This window comes from Microtus pennsylvanicus, chromosome 13 (assembly GCF_037038515.1).
Source record: "Microtus pennsylvanicus isolate mMicPen1 chromosome 13, mMicPen1.hap1, whole genome shotgun sequence".
NCBI lineage: Eukaryota > Metazoa > Chordata > Mammalia > Rodentia > Cricetidae > Microtus > Microtus pennsylvanicus.
The window spans coordinates 14,018,274-14,036,410 of NC_134591.1; the positions used below are offsets into that span (position 1 = coordinate 14,018,274).

The 18,137-nt window shown below is 37.7% G+C and overlaps 1 pseudogene; it reads right to left on the bottom strand.

Moving 5' to 3' along the window:
* The window catches only part of LOC142834266 (uncharacterized), a 34,416-nt pseudogene extending 17,303 nt beyond the window's left edge, over positions 1-17,113 (bottom strand).
* Between the last annotated feature and the right edge of the window lie 1,024 nt (positions 17,114-18,137).

The window sequence follows — 18,137 nt, forward strand, 5'->3', positions numbered from 1 at the left end:
ACTTCAGGAGTCATCACAATTCCTGACTTCAAACTATACTACAGAGATATAGTACTGAAAACAGACTGGTATTGACAAAAAACAGACAGGAGGACCAGTGGAACTGAGTTGAATACCTGAATATCGATCCACATTTTTACAAAACCTGATTTTTGAAAAAGAAGGAAAAAATATAAAATGGAAAAAAAAGAAAGCATATTCAGCAAATAGTGTTGATGTAACTGAATATCCACATGTAGAAGAATAAAAATAGATCTATATCTATCACCATGCACAAAACTCAAATCCAAATGGATCAAAGATCAACATAAAGCCAGCCATATTGAACCTCATAGAAGATAAAGTGGGGAGTACACTTGAACACATTGGCAAGGAAACAACTTCTTAAATATAACCCCAGTAACACAGACCCTGAGAGCAATAATTAATAAATGGAACCTCCTGAAACTGACAACCCCACATTAGACAGATAGCTGATTTACAAAATACAATTCAAGAAATTGGTCATCAAATGAACAAGTAATTCGATAAAGAAAAAAAAAAGGTGTAGACCTAAACAGAGACCTCTCAACAGATGAATCTAAAATGCCTAAAAGACACTTAAGGAAATGATCAACATCCTCAGCCATCAGAGAAATGCAAATCTAAACCTGCATTTCTTAAACCTTCCTATAGTATTCTCTATCCGTGTTCTCATGTTCTCCTGGAAATGTCTGAGAAAAGAGCGTCAGGGAAAATGAAAGGGATTTTTTATTTGTTTGTTTGTTTTTTGTTTGTTTGTGTGTCCTAACTGCCTTTTCCAATCCCTGGTAAAGTGCCTCCAACAAAGCTGTCACTTTTTTTTATTTCCCAGGATGAACAAAGGTGCATAGACAGTGAAAGAGAAAGCTTTTTCCATAAGTCCGAATCACATTTTCTACTGCCAGTTACCAACAAAATTAACCAAGTTGGTTCCCATTACCTGGTGAGACCCCTTTCAGTTCAGAGCTCTCTGCCTGCTTTTCATGTAATTTTCAATTTGAAAGATATTTCCTTACTTAGGGTTTCTGCTGAAGTGAAGAGACACCATGACTACAGCAACACTTATAAAGTAAAACATTTAATTGGGGTGGCTTGCTTACATTTTCAGAGGTGCAGTCATTATCATCATCACAGGGAGCATGGCGGCATGGAGGCAGACATGGTGCTGGAGCAATAGCTGAGAGTCCTACATCTTGCAGGTAGCAGGAAGTCGCCTGTCTGTCACACTCAGCAAAGCTGGAACAAAAGAGACCTCAAAACCCACTGCCATAGTGACACACTTCCTCCAACATGACCACACCTACTTCAACAAGACCACACCTCTATAGTGTCACTCCCTATGAGAAAATCATGGTTAATTACATTCAAACTACTACAGATGTGTATGACTAATCATTTCTGAAAAACTTTAATAATGAGAAAAGAAGATATTATTTCTTCAAATTTAATATTAATCTGTAACCAAAAGAAAAAAAATGGAGAAAGATGAAAAAGGTTGAAAGAGGAAAGGAAAATATAATTGCTAGTAATTCCAACTGACCTTTACTAGTGTATTTAAATGGCCAACCCCCATAAGCATCAGATCTAGCTTTTTATTGTTTATTTTTTTATTCCAAGTCTAGTCTATAAAATACTGCACAGTGGCCCATTAACAAATTCAGCAAGTACATTGAGCCTCTACTTAGACAACTGAGTTGAGGGTCTGGAAAGATGAGAGTGAAGAAAAAAACCACACAAACACCTACCTTCTTGGGCTTAGTTTATGATTTGTGTAAGTAAGAACAAAGAAAGTAATTCCTGTGCCTGACATTTGTGAAGGATTTTACATATATCTTAAACATTAGTCTTCATACTGGTAACTGTTAACAAAAGGTCCCAGGAAGAACCAAAGCCTCCACTGAAGTTTCCTCAAGGCTGAATCCTGTGGTTAGAGCTTCAGTGGCGGTGGGAAAGATGGATGTTATATAGGTTCAGAGCCTAACTGTAATTTGCCTTGGACTCCCTTTCACCCCTGAGAACGTCTGTGCCATGTGTACCATCCCAGGCCTGTGACACTGTGATGGACAGAGAAAACCTTTTGAAATCTATTAACTTAACAAAACCCTTGTTTTCTCGAATCAAAATCTGAGTCATCAGATAACATCTGAGGCCTGTAGCAGTGATTTACCACTTTGCCTCAATCCCCCACCTGATATTTCCCTCAGTGCATTTGAAAGAAGTCTCAATTTATGATTTTCTTTGTTCTGTTACAATAAAAATTGCCACACACTGCTTCCACATTTGAAACATGGAATTTAGGATAGTCTAACTCTACGTCCCAGGCTATGGTCACTTATCGGGCTCCAGAAAAATGAGCTTTTTTGTTTTTTTTTTTAAGTAAGACTGTTTGTGTGTCAAAACCTGCAAGTCAAAAATTATTAGTACCTTCATTTTACAGCCCTGAAGATGGAGGTACTTTACTAGACACTTCAAGTTGTAACAAATTGGTTAGACAACATTGTAAACATATGAACACACACTACAGCATACACAATATTCTTACCACTTTTGTTCATGCATGTGAACAAACACTTGCACCATTCATGACAGCAATGAAAACTAAGTGCTGGGGTTTAGGTGTGTCCTGGGCATATTGCTATCCTCGGGCATACAAGGAACATCCTAATCTTTTGTTTATATATTAGATTACCAAGGTCAGAGAGAGAAAGTGATTTATTTAAGGTCTCATAGATAATGGGTAGTGGAGACCAAAGTAGAGCATCCTAATTTTCAGATGAAAATTAGTGAAGATAAGAGACATTAAATACTCAAAATCTCAGGCAGTAGATTAACTTTAAATGATCATTCACTTTTTTCTTTCATTGTTTCCTTTCAATAATTCCCTGATCCCTACAGCCTCAACATCCCTGCTCTCATATCTCTTCCATAGCCACAAAGTTGTCATTCTGCAAACAGACTGAAAGTATGTTTTCATAAAGCTCTTATCTTATTTTCTTAAGACCTTTTCCTAGCTTAGTATGTTTTTTCCTCCTTGCCGAACTGAAGCAGGAAAGCACAGGAAGATGTTAATAACCTGGGATTCCACTTGGTTTATACGATGCACACACGTCTATTCTAGCGATGCACACAGCAGCCCAAGACTGTTACTTGCACATATTATGCACACATACACCCTGCATCCAGCAAACTCTTAGCAGTCTCAAACTTCTATCCACATCTAACTATCCCAACACCTGCTCTAAACAATTGAATAAATGTACCCTTCTCTTACTGACTGACAGACACAGACAGAATCTATTTAATCCTATTTCCAATATATCAGGGTACTATATACCATCCTGAACTAGTTTGGGTTCATGAAAATTAAGACAAAATGTCCTCTAAATAAAACTTTAGAGATAATCACCAATTTACAATCTTATGTGTGTATATAATCAGACTTTTCTCTTAGTTGCTTTTTCTCCACCATGACCAAGGCAACTTGTAAATTAAGGTTTTATTTGGGGCATGTGGCTTCAAAACAATAAGAGTTCATCACCATCACATCAAGGAAATGTGAGCAGAAGCAGTAAGTATTGTGGCTGGAACTGGCAGGTGGTAACTCGGACTTGTGGGCTCACATCTTCAACCACAACAAGGAAGAAGAGAGAGCAAACTTGGAAGGGAGCAAGGTTTTTAAAATTTCAAAACCCATCTATAGAGACATACTTAACTCAAGCAAGGACACACTTCCAAAACCTACTCAAATAGCACTACCAACTGGAGACCAAGTATTAAAATGCCTAAGAATATTGGTGATATCTCATTCAAACCATTACAGAATTTATATTATTAAAATCAGATGTGTTAAAGAAAGTGATCTGCAGAAAGAAGGAAAGAAAGAAAGGAAATGGAAGGAAGAAAGGAAGGAAGGAATGAAGGAAGGAAGGAAGGGAGGGAGGAAGAAAGGTAGGAAGGAAAGAAGAAAGGAAGAAAAAGAAACAAATCAGTGTGGCAGTTTCTCAGGAAATTCGGGATCAACCTACCCTAGGATCCAGCAATACCATTCTGGGGAATATACCCAAGAGATGCTCTATCAAAAAATAAATAAATAAGTAAAAAGAGATGCTCTATCATATGACAAAAGAATTTGTTCAACTATGTTCATAGCAGCATTATTTGTAATAGCCAGAACCTGGAAACAACCTAGATGCCCCTCAACAGAAGAATGGATAAAGAAAGTATGGAATACGTATTCATTAGAATACTACTCAGCGGTAAAAAACAATGACTTCTTGAATTTTGCATGCAAATGGATGGAAATAGGAAACACTATTCTGAGTGAGGTAACCCAGACCCAAAAAGAAGAATATGGAATGTACTCACTCATAAGTGGATTCTAGCCATAAATAAAAGACATTGAGCCTATAATATGAGATCCTAGAGAAGCTAAATAAGAAGGTGAACCCAAAGAAAAACATAAAGTTTTCCTCCTGATATTGGAAGGAGACAAGATTGCCAGGCAAAAATTGGAAACTTGGGGGTGGGCATGGGATGGGGGTAAGGGGAAATGGGGAGAAAAACGTAAGAAGGAGAGGATGGGGAGAGCTTGTGGGAATGGGATGGTTGGGATGGAGGCAGAGTGGATATGGAAGTAGGGAAGTATATATCTTAATTAAGGGAGCCACTTTAGGGTTGGTGAGAGACTTGACTTTAGAGGTGTTCCCAGGTGTCCATGGAAATGTCCCCACCTAGATCCTTGGGCAGCTGAGGAGACAGAGCCTGAAATGGCCCTATCATATAGCCATAATGATGAATATCTTGCATATCACCATAGAAACTCCATCTGGTGATGGATGAAGCTAGAGACAGAGACCCACACTGGAACACTGGACTGAGCTCCTAAGGTCCAAATGAGGAGCAGAAGGAGGGAGAACATGAGCAAGGAAGTTAGGACAGCAAAACCAGACTCCCTGAACATGGCTGACAAAGAGGGCTGACTGAGAAGCCAAGGACAATGGCACTGGATTTTGATCCTACTGCATGTACTGACTTTGTGGGAGCCTACTCTGTTTGGATGCTCACCTTCCTAGTACTGGATGGAGTGGGGAAGGACCTTGGACTTCCCACAAGGCAGGAAACCTTGACTGCTCTTTGGACTGGAGAGGGAGGGGAAGAGGCATGGGGGGAGCCGGAGGGATATGGGAGGAGGGGAGGAGGTGGAAATTTTTAATTAAATAATATAAAAATAAATAAAAAAGGAAATAAAATAATTTATATAAAAAAGAAACAGGTTATACAGTTTTAAAACTGTCAAACAGAATAGAAAACCATCCAAATTAATAAACAAACTCCTTCTCTTGAACAGCAGAGAAAGATTCTCCAAGCAATATCAGAAACCTGTGCACTGTTGTTCTTATGGTATTGTGATTATTGCCATTCTTAAGATCATCTTTCTTTTTTAATTTATCTATAACTTTGATTTTGAATAAACTTTACTTGGCACATTACAATCAATGTGGATCTTATACTCAATTCCTTGTATGAGAGGCTAAGAACCTGGAGACACTTGGCCCAGAGCCTGACCATGCATATCAAAAGTTTCAGTCATCTTACAAGAGCCACAATAATTCCACTTCCCGTTGAAGGTTCTCAGTGTTCCATACTTCAATCCCACACTTTCTACCATGTAGAGACCTGGATACATGACAAGTAGCCAACAGAGCACAGCTTGGTTTAGACTATTTTGAAATATAAAATTATTTATGAGCAAGAGGTTCCACATCTTGCACTGGGCTCTTAAGAATATGTAACCAGTAGTATGTTTTTTTCACTTGTGTAACATTTCCACACCGCTTCCTGTTTTAGTTAATTAGTTGGTTAAAAGAATACAAGAGACAACCAAAGTGATATGCACTATTGTCATTGCCTTTCAGAACTTGAAGGTTAGACCCTATTGCTCGATAAACCGCATGCTTTGGACATAGAACTTAGAGTAATCAAGCTGGAGCTGAGCTGCAAGCCTTCTCCCTGGGGTCTGGCTCTCATTTTGTCAGAGGCTGTTAAATATGCTTCCAAGGGAAAGAAGCAGTGGTTGGAATTCCCTAGCTAAATGTCCTACAAACTCAAAAAATGACTGGATGGACAAAATAGTCTCAGGGGTAAAATAGGGTCAATTTTATCTGGGGTAACTGATTATATAGTTATACAATTGGATAACTATGTAACACCCACTGAATAGAATGTAATTCCTTTCTGAACTACAAACTGAGACTATTACCCATGTCTAGGGAGGTCATAAACCTGGAAAGGAAACTTTGTTCTAATGTTTTCCTGAATCATAATAATTTCTAACCCTAATAAAACTATAACTCTCACCCTTAGTTGAAGAAGCTTCTTTGTTATCAAATAGACAGCAATACAAAAATACACACTCGATAAAAATATATGAGGAATAAGAGCATGCAGAATTCCCAGTTCCTACTGACACATCTACATCACCACCCCTGTATTTTAGGATAAGGAAGAAGTGATGGAAGAGGAGAAAGACTGTCAGACCCATTGGTCCATTATGCATGTTGCTAGATGGTGTATCCTAGACGAGACAGGGAAAATGCATCCACTAACTCTCTACAATACATTTGCCTGAACAAGACTAGCTTAATGACAACTTTAGTTAATAAGCCAATGTGGACATAAGAAATGCTGTATATTCTTACCACTCTATGAGGAACTATATGTGGACAGCAACTGATGAAAGAGACAATCAGTACCTCCTAGGGAGTCCCACAACAGGTTGTTCAGGCTTAATTATTCAGTCTTGGTCACATGTACATGTGAGGAATGCTAAGGACATTTAACACATTTAACAGTATATATGTGTGTGTGTGTGTGTGTGTGTGTGTGTGTGTGTGTGTGTGTGTGTGTGTGTATGTGTAACAATCATGAGTTTGGTAGGATACTGAAGTTGTTAGATCTGGGGAGTGAGGAGTGGAAATGATGAAGATGCAGTGTCCATGTATGAAGTTTAAAAAGTAATTAAATTTAAAAAATTGAATGGCACAAAGCAGAATGCAACAAAAACTGAGTATACCAAGTAATTGAATTCAAAATTCCTCTGAAAATGTTGCTACTAGATCTCATTCTTTTCTAGCATGAATCTTAAAATCATTTTATACTTAGACATTTAAAAATTTATCAAAAACATTTTGAAATCTGTCTGCTTAAATATTCCTAAATGGTTAACATAATTCTCTTTAAATATATTTTTGAAATTAAAATACATTTGCATTTCATTTTCTTCTCCCTTCTTCCTTCCAGCATCTTCCATGTACCTCTCATTGCTCTTCCTCAAATAAATAAATACAACCTTCTCAGTCTTTACGATCTTCCTGGCTGTTTATAATTTCAGAACTGACCACTTGGTGTTGGATAAGTAATTGCTTTGCTCTTCCTTGGGGAAAATGATTTATCCTACTGTCAGTATTCCTTAGTTGCCTTAAATTTATTGTTTGGGATTGGGGCCCAGGAAATTTACACCTTCCTCTTTAGTATCTTAACTACTGCAGTAAGAATAAAACTTTTGCACCTAAGACTTGGGAAATGCGGAAGAAGAAGAAGGGATAGAAAGATTGTAAGAGCTAGAAAGTCAGGAAGTCTGCTGTAATATTTTCTCTCCTAGAAAAGTTAGTGAAGCTATATCCATGAAGTTTCAACAACACAGATTTCTAAACAATGTCTGAGTAAGCAATAACATAATTCTTATCTTAGTTTTAATGACATTAAGTGGGGATAATAATATATTCTTGTGTTAATTGCACATTTGTAATAACCTCCAGCTTACTTAAATCAAGTCTTCATGTTAAAAATTCTTTTTATTGCTTTCATAAAATAGTTATTTCACTATTCAATATAATTTGGATTTTTAAAATTAAGATTTTAATTAACAAAAGTGTATTTTAAATATTTAGTAGGTACTCTCTTTGAATATATCTCTATTACAAAAAATATTTGGCTCAGGGAAAATGGAGCATTTTTTCAGAAAAAACTTAAAGTACTACTGTATTATTATTGAACTTTTCTGAAATATAAGTATATATTTACTTCTCCAAACATATATGTGATGCAATACCAAAATAAATTATTAATTACAAGTGGTAGTTAGAATCATTTGAATATTGAGGACTAATATTTCTTAAAATTAGTGCTATCAACTCTACTTAACAATATTACTACAAAAAACAAACCAACTTAAAAAATTTTTAAAGGTAACTTGACTTATTTTAAGTAATAAACTACTTAAAATACTCAAGAATCAAATAAATTATTTCATAAAATACAAATAATTGTGTACATTAAGAAAGGAATCTACTACATCAACCTACTTAAAGTGTATAATGATAAACACAGAGGGCAATTCTTGATTGAATGACCTTTATTTGTGCTGATATACCTATGCAAATGGTATGTCATATGCAGAGGAGAAAATCTACCACACCCAGATTGTTGGCGACTGATATCACTTGAAGAATGATTTCCGGTCTACTCAGCCTCACCTTCATCTGTTCTCTATGATGTTTGTCCAAGAGGATCTATAAAGTTCCCCACAAAGCCATTACTGAAAGATTATATAATTCAGATTGAATAATTAGAACTTGGTGATTGTGAGTACTAATGTATTATAGACTCACAACTAAGGTAAGATATCTTAAGTTTCTTAGCAGCTATTTTAGATCCCTTCTGTGTCTGACCTGCCACCAATCAGGTAAGAGCATTAAAATATATTAACAGAACACTAGCTTCCACCAGCCCTAAAACTAAGACTGTCATCTGATAATATCTGAATTTTCTCTCCATTTTGCTATAACCCAACTTTCTGGTGTTCTCGTCAACATAATTGGTAAATGGCTTGACTTACAGTTTCTTTTGTCCTGTGACTATAAAAGTTCATGTAACCACTCCCTTTTTGGAACATATTATTTGGGGCAATCTGACTCTCTGTTCCCATGCCAGGTTCACTCATATTCAACTCAAAACAAAATATTTCTTATTCCCTTTGAAGTGAGGATATTTTTGCATAAACACCAGCATGGGTAAGTAGTAAGACTCATCTCTTCCCATGAAGAAAAAAAGCCTTTGATTAGCTTCCAAAATGAGCCCACTTAAAAAAAAAATAGAAAACAGCTTAGTCGCTTGGATGACTTGAGAAAGGAGGCAAGAAAACCAGGTTTCATGCTGATGAGGATTCTCTGGGTTCACACTGCCATCACAGTAACTCCATTTTTTTAATTTTTCAAACTTTATTTTATGTGTATATGTATTTTGCCTTCATGGATGTCTGTGTACTATTATATGTGCCTGTATCCACCTAAGCAAGAAGAAGATGTTGGATTCCTTGAACTAGATTTACAGAATGTTTTAAATCTCCATGTGTGTGCTAGGAAACATATCCAGGTCCTCTGGAAGAGAATCTAGTGCTCTTAACTTCTAAGCAGTCTCTCCAACACTATAATTACTTCTTCCTTCAGTATTCTAGCTATAATCTTTGTTTATCTTTTGTTCATGATGATAGTTTGAGGTTTGGATTGTTGTGAATGTGACACAAGTCATCTAGGAAGAGGGAATCTAAATTGAGAACATGTCTCCATCTGTAGTAAGGAGCTGCGGGTTGCATTCCGCCACCCAGCTCCCGCCACCGGCAAGCTTTACCCGAAATAACAACACACAAACTGTATTCTTTTAAACGCTGCTTGGCCCATTAGTTTCAGCCTCTTATTGGCTAGCTCTTACATATTGATCTAACCCATTTCTAATATTCTGTGTAGCACAACTAGGTGTGCTTACCTGGAAAGATTCAGCATGTCTGACCTGGTGGCTTGCTTCATCGTGTCTGGCCCAGAGAGGGGAAGCATAGCATCTGAGCTCACTTCCTCTTCCTCCCAGCATTTTGTTCTGTTTACTTCTCCCACCTATGTTTTAACCTATGAGGGCCAAGCCGTTTCTTTATTATAATTAACCAATGACCTTCCTCCATCATCCATTAGATTGGTTGGTGACAACTCTGTGGTGCATTTTTTTTTATTAATGATTTATATGAGAGTGACCAGGCAATTCTGGTTGATGACAACACCCAAAAAGGTAGTCCTGGCATGCTGAAAATGCCATTGACAGCAAGTGAGTAAACAAAGTTCCTTCATGTACTCTGCTTCAGCTCCTGGTCATAGGTTTCTGCTTGGATACCAGCCTTGATATCCATTCATGATGAACTAGAAACTGTAATTTAAAATGATGTCTTTTGCTTCCATGTAGCTTTAGATCATGGCCTTTATCAATATCATTCTTTGAGTTTATAAGACAACAGGCCATGAATCCACTGGTTTGTGATAGTTCTCATGGTCATTAATTTTGTCTGTCACCTTAACTCTCTGAACTAAGCAAGATTAATGTCTTTGCGTCATGCAAAGACCCCTTTCCTTTGTTTTAAAGCTAGTAGACTACTGAATTTGGTTCATCCACTTACTGACTGAAAATTTATTGGTAAATTATTTAGCTACTCTATGCCTCAGTCTACCTGTTATAGTTTGATTATGAAATGTTCCTCAGAGGCTCATATATTGAAGATTTAGCCCTTAGTTGATAGTTGATAGTTTGTTTCTGGAAGTCTTAAGAACCTTAAGTGGTAGGACACACCAAGGAAGTACATAACTGGGAATCTGTCTTCAAGCACTGTATCTTGTCTTAAAAATACCTCTTCCCCCACTCTGGTTGCCATAAAAAGCAGAGCCTCTTAAATAAATGCTGGAATTCATGATGTTCTGCCATGGCTCTGAAATACTGGTTCCAGTCAGTCTTGGATAGAAACCTTTGAACAAATTTCCCCCTTTAATATTGTTTCTCTATTGTGTTTGTCTTGACTATAAAGCTAACACACCCTCTTTCTTTATGATTAATATAGTTATTACAATTAAACATTACTTTATGAAGATTAACTTGATTTTATACATAATATAACTTAATATATCAATGACTTTAAAATCTTTCAGCTACATATAACCCACTAGGGATGATGGAATAGATAATAATATACTTCCATGTGATGGCATATAATCAGATCTCTAAAGTCTAGAGATATTTATTACAATGGAATATCAAGCTAAGGTTGACAGAAATTGGTGTAGCTCACATGAAAATATGACCAGGTAGCTCTGTCTTCGGACTTAATTTCCATAAACTTCTAATAAGATCCTCATGAAATTATCCACATCTATAAAGTACAGAGCATGGCTAGTTTCTCTTTCATGTAAGTCTAATGGGAAGTGGGCAGAAACTTTTCATGCTTTTCTTCTCTCTCTCTCTCTCTCTCTTCCTTCCTTCCTCCTCCCTCCTTCCCTCCCTCTCTTTCCCTCTTCTTTTCTTTTTCCCCCTCTCTCTATTTTCTGTCTTTCTTTTCTTTCCTACTTTCTACTAGAAAGCATACATGTAGTTTCTCTATTGCCACAATATGCACAAAGGTTTCCCACATTTGTGGAAATCTCAGGGTCATCATAACCAAAATGTAATAGATAAACCTCACCCTGGGAATGCCCCCATCCAAGAGCACAGTGTTATACTATCCTCTCTTGATCAAGGTAACTCCCTGACAGGATAAGTATTTATTATTATCAAGTGATGTTAAAAGTTTAAAACAGAAAAGAAAAAAAATATCCTTAATAATTTTTTGGTGGTTCACTAATAGATAAAACACACACAGCTGTGCTGGGACAAGGACTACGCTGCAAATCTGCCAAGGAAGGGACACAAGATGCTCAGTTCCAATCTGTCACCTGTAATTGATGAATTCCTTTCATCTTTTAGGGATCTTGACTCAGTCAAGCTGGGGCGGGTGACTGCAACTCAGAAAGGAAGTCAGGACCAAGAGGGGTGCACCCACCCACTGTGACAGTGGAACTGATATATTGGGAGCTCACTAAGCCCAGCTGGACTGGGACTGAATAAGCATGGGATGAGACCGAACTCTCTGGACATGGCGGACAATGAAGGCTGATGAGAAGCCAAGAACAATGGCACTAGGTTTTGATCCTAATGCATGAACTGGCTTTGTGGGAGCCTAACCTGTTTGGATGCTCGCCTTCCTGGACCTGGATAGAAGTGGGAGGGAATCTGGACTGCTCTTCAGTCTCTTGAGGGAGGGGGAAAGGAATGGGGGGGGGAGAGGGCGATTGTGGGAGGAAGGGGAGGGAAATGGGAAACGCGGAGGAGGCGGATTTTTTTTTTCAACAAATAAAAAAAAAGAATTTCAGAACTGGTCAATATGAAGCACTGTTGTGTTTAATAAAGATGCTTTAGAGTAGGCTTAAACATGAGGGTTAACAGAGGAAAAAAGGCAGCCAGGAAGCACAGGTGTGGACTTCCATAGGAGTGAGTGCCACTCTGCTGTTTTTACAAAAGCCATATGTCGGATTTGAGGGGGGTGATGCTAAAGAACATAAATGAGATAATCAGGCAGCTCCTCGAGGATGCCAAGTAAGATTAAAGCTGTAGATCTCAGGGATAAATGAAGACGGGGCGTTTTTGTTGTTCACAGTCAACAACATTGGTAATCTTATTTGGGATTCCCAGAGAATGCCTGAGAAGAGAAAAATTCTATCATTCAGGCTTCATGCCTGATTAATTGCTACATTAACATGTAATACACAAATAAGAGAGAAATATTAACTCTACACCTGTCAGCAACTTCCATAGGAGAAGTTATTAATTATGCTGGAATTCGTGATGCTCTGATGGTAAGAGGCTTTAACCAAAGTGAGAGCCTCAAGCCAGGGAAAATTCTTTCATCACCCAGGTCCTCATGATTCTCCTTGTTCTTCAATCAGACCTCAGAGCCAGCATGGGTATGCAAACTGCTGTGGCAGGAGGTGACCCTGGATGGGCAGGCTACAACAAAGGATGAGAATTACTGACAGAAGGCAATGCCATCCCCTGATCATGGAAATGTCCATGTTGTTGATGAGTAGTGAAAATGTTGTTAAGCCTCCCAGCCTCATTTTTCTTCTCATCCTCTCCCTCCTTTTCAAGACAGCCAGCTTCCCAATGAAATTCACATCCTAGATAAGACCAGAGCTGCAAGAGTAAGATAGCAGACTTCAAGGCTCACTGATGATGTAAGTTATAACCAAATCGAAATCACTACTCTGTGTCCTGTCCAATGGAGATATGACATTTATATTAATATTTTGTGAAGTTTCTCAATTAGCCGATGATGAACTAGAGCTCATCATCACAGTGCAGTGATATGATTTCCCTCTTGGCATGATATTTGCATTGCAAATCTTTTAGAGGGCAGAAATGACACATTCTTACTATGTAATATCTCAAAGAGATTCTATGAAAAGGAGAAGATTTTTAGTAGCGTGAAAACACTGTAGTTCATATAAGTTTGAAGCCGATTGTCTGGTAGCCTACCAGACAAGAACTGATAAACTGTGGGAAAGGACATAGGTTTTTTTTTTTTTTTTTTTTGTCCAAACTCCTGAATTTTCTTACTTCTAGAAGGGGCTAAAATGTAATAAACATAATAATAGGATATTAGAGACCCTCGGACTATAAATGCCTTAAAAACAATGAGGTGTGATTTCCTTAGCCTAGCTTTAAAAATGGATTTCTTCCTTTTCTCCAAAAATAAAGACTTTTCATTCAATGGCAATTTAAAAAACTGAAGTTTTCATTTAGGTCACGTCACTGTCATTTTAAAAGGTCAGACGTCTAAACAAAGAACCACTACTTAGAAAAATTTTTCTTAATTTTCTTTATCAAGAAATGGACTTAGAAAAAAAGCACTCCCCTATTTGCCATAATTAAATATTCCTTTAATTAAAGTTTTAAAAACAACATTTGCACTGCTGTGCTTACAAAACTACATTTTCTTGGTATCATTTTGGACACACTGCTGTGCAGTTTTCACAGTCACAGAAGTGTCTGTTCCTTGGAGCTTTCTTTCTATTTTAGTTGTGGCCAAAACAAAAGTACTAATCCTCATTTTGAGCATACATCTTGCCTGTTCCTAAAACCATTACCTGCCAGCTAGGTTTATCAGAATTTAGAAACTTCTCTCCAGGCATGTGCAACAGAGTGAGAAAAGGATTGTGAAAACCTGGGAATACTGAGTCCTGTTTCTTTCCCCTGCCTGGTAGATGTGCCTGTCGTTGCAGTCCAGATGAAGGGCAGAAGAGCTCCAGGATTGCTTCTAGTAAACAGAGATGACCAAACCCTTGCTACCCTCTTTGTATCGTCCACACAGAGCACAGGCCCGTGAGTTTTTATCACTGAAAGTGAATCTTATGTACTGAGATGATAAGCCCAGACTACTAACTGACTATAACCAGAGCTGTTCATTTACCTAAGGTGGTCAGGGGTGACCAGTTGTATGTGGTAAAAGACTGACCTGCAATCAGAAATGTGGGAAGCTCTAGCTGGACTTTCTGTAGGTTATTGGCATGGGAAGCTGGAAGCAGCTAAGTGGAATCAAGACAGCTCATATGATTATCTGGGTAACATTCTTGACTCTGTTTAGTCTCTACGTGCTACAGAAAGACATGAGAGCGAGAAATCTAAAAATTGGCAGCTACAGGAAAACCTGTATATTCTGCAGCTATTGCAGGAGAAGCCTGGGGGTCAGGACTTCTCTCACATGTAAACTTACTGTCTGTCTCTCAGTTTACACCCCAGTCTACAGAGAGAAAGACTGTTATGTCAATAAAGCAAAGCTGCACCTCCTAGTGCAGATGACACTCTCTTTATATGAAATGCAGCTAAGTGGTATACAGGTGTCCCAGGTGAAATGATTTCAAAACTTTCTTATGATTAAGGAACGAGCCCAATAATAGTGTTTTATCATTAGTAACATAACAAATGATACATTTCAGCTATATTAGATGCGATAGAGTGGGTTTTTAAAAATGTTTTGTACTATGAAAATGAGTAAATTTAAATTCATATATGTGCAGCACTTGTGATTTGTGCTATGTACCAGTTTGGGAACTCTGGAATAGAACATTGGCATATTGAAGCTTCAGGGGAAGGGGATGGAGAGTCTTGAGAAATCTTGTATAAATGCTTTAATATATAAACATCATTCTTAACTATAGGAGGTTCTATTAAGATGGAACTTTTCAGAACCCAAGAACTTAAGAGAAATGACTGTCCTTTACATAATGTGGATATTTAAGAATGTCATATTTAAAATATTTTGAAATATGTTTATATTAATGTCTTTGTATAAAATCCATACTTGTTTAAAAATTATTTCTTAAAAATGTGTTTACTTGGAAGCACTCAAAATGTCAACAAAACAGTTGCAATTTTTGCAATTACAGAGTGGCATTCAGTTAACAGAAAAATTATTTTCTTATAAGCTTCATCAGAGACAACTAAATATGAAGACCAAATCTAAAGCAAAACTAAAATAGCAACAGAAAACTACCATCCCGATATATAACTAATTTGTGCTTTTGCACTGACAAGGACCTGATTGGAATTTCCATGCCTTCTTACAGCCCCCAGACTCTTATCAGTTAAGTTAGTGGCTATTGAGAATACTACAAGGACAGGGCTATCTAAAGGCACATTCTCTAACATGTTAACTGCACAAAAAAAAGATACCATACAATTTCAAGATATAAATCTTACACAGTCGTACATTTCAATTTTTTTTCTTAAAAATGGAGGTTAAATGCTTTATAGACAAGAAAAATTGCACTAGAACCAACTTATTCATCATCATCTTCATCTTTTTTATCCTCTTCATCCTCTTTATCATCTTCCTCTTCTGGTGTGGGAAGTCTTTCTGTTAATGTGTTACTCTTATTGGTTAATGAATAAAGCTGCTTTGGCCAGTGGCTTAGCAGAGTAGAGCAAGGCGGGAATTTCAAGCTGATAAAGGAGGAAACAAGGCAGAGTCAGAGAGACACCATGTAGTCATCAGAAGAGGAAGATGCCCACTCACCAGTACCAGTAAACCACAAGCCTCATAGTAAAAATATAAAATAATGGAAATGGGTTAATTTAAGATATAAGAGCTAGCTAGCAATATGCTAAAGTGATTGGCCAAGCAGTGTTCTAATTAATACAGTTTCTGTGTTATTACTTGGGTTTGGGCATCAGGGAAATGAACAAGCAGCCTCTGCCAACACTTTCTACTTTCTTCTTCTTCTTCTTCTTCTTCTTCTTCTTCTTCTTCTTCTTCTTCTTCTTCTTCTTCTTCTTCTTCTCCTTCTCCTTCTCCTTCTCCTTCTCCTCCTCCTCCTCCTCCTCCTCCTCCTCCTCCTCCTCCTCCTCCTCCTCCTCCTCCTCCTCCTCCTCCTCCCTCTCCCTCTCCCTCCCCCTCCCCCTCTCCTTCCTCTCCCTCTCGCTCTCCCTCTCCCTCTGCCTCTCCCTCTCCCTCTCCTTCCCTTCTCCTTCTCCTTCTCCTTCTTCTTCTTCTTGCTCATTTCAGCCTTGACCAATTCCTATTTTGCTGCATTTGGTTGTCCTTTAGTTCTGTAGGCAATAATATCTTTTTCATATTTTTCCATTATATTGGCAGCCTTCTTTTGGTAAGGCTACTGCCTACTGTCTGCTGCCTACTGTTCCACACTGCTCCCATTTTCTTTGCGGCATCACCAATGGAAAAGCCAGGACATTCTCCTTTGATTTGGGGTGATATTCAGAACCGAACAAGCAGGCCAAAGGAAGCCTATTTGGTGCATTGGTGAACTTCTTTTTGCTCTCCCCTTTGCAGAAGATGTATGTTTTCATTTTTCTTTCAAAACACACCTTGTCAACCTTTGACAGGTCTTCAAATATCTCACATTTTGTTTTTTGAGATAGGGTTTCTTTGTCTGGCTTTTGTTGTCCTGTAACTAGCTCTGTAGATCAGGCTGGCCTTGAACTCACAGAGATCCATCTGCCCCTTTCCTTGGCACACATGTCTTCCATTTTTTTCTGAGCATGTTGAAAACTTTGTAAAGTTCCCAGAACCATTCTGATGCTTTTTCTTGTGCTACTCCCAGCAAGTTTACACAAGGATGGCAAATGAAGACACATAACCTCTTGGCATTTTAGGATCTCCTTTGCCCATGTTTAGTTGATTTCTTCCATGAGGCACAGAGTCTCATACTGCCTGTCTGGCTCTTGCTTGCCCCAGGACTGTCTCTATGGAGCTCAATGTACTGCAATTGCAATTGGGAGCCAGATACAGACTCCCCACTCTGCACTCTGTAACACAGAAAAAAATAATACAACTTTTAATTCTCTGTATAATCAAATAATAGGAGAGATTAAATAGAGAAATCACATTTAGACTGGAAACAAAAATGATTGTTTTTATGGGTAAATAAGATTTGTGTTGCTAATATTTTCCTCCCTTCTAACCATGGATGATAGAACCAGAAACTCCAATAAAGTCCGAGGTTTAGCAATGAAAGAAAGGGACCCAAGAGCAGTGCTTACAGTCTTTAGGAGAATTGTGTTAACCAAAACTACACCTTTCACCTCAAAGGCGATAAGAAAGAATACACTCTGAGACCAGTATAAGTGGCCTTGGTCTATTTTACTCCCCAAGTCAACATTCCAATAATGACAGGTTTGTGATGTATTTATAGGAGCAGAATAAAAAAATAATAAATTGAAACACTTTTTAAATGCATTGGTGGAACATTAGTAAACAGACTTGAAGAAAACAGGAAATCACTGCTATTGGGTTGAGATCTACCTGATGTTATCCTTAGCATTTTGTTTTGTAGAAAGTAGGATTTTTTTTAATTAGTACATTCCAATAGGCTTATTTATTTATTTATTGCTGACAATCACAGGATATTTGGTTAGACTCAGAGATGGTCTAGGAATTGTCATTTAGGAGACTAATCTTAGCCCAAGATAAATTTTAATTAGACTCTGAATATGTCATATTCTAAACTCTCTGCTGTCATTGAATTTCTAGTAACCTAACAAGCCTTACAGAAGTAGTAAAAGGCATAGACTCTTCAGTGGAACTTTGTTTACAAGAGTAATATCAGAGCTAGAAGCTAAGGAGCAGACTAGGTCCTTTCATGGGCCAGTGAAGAAAAGGGATATTCTAATATTTAATGTTAACCTAATGTTCT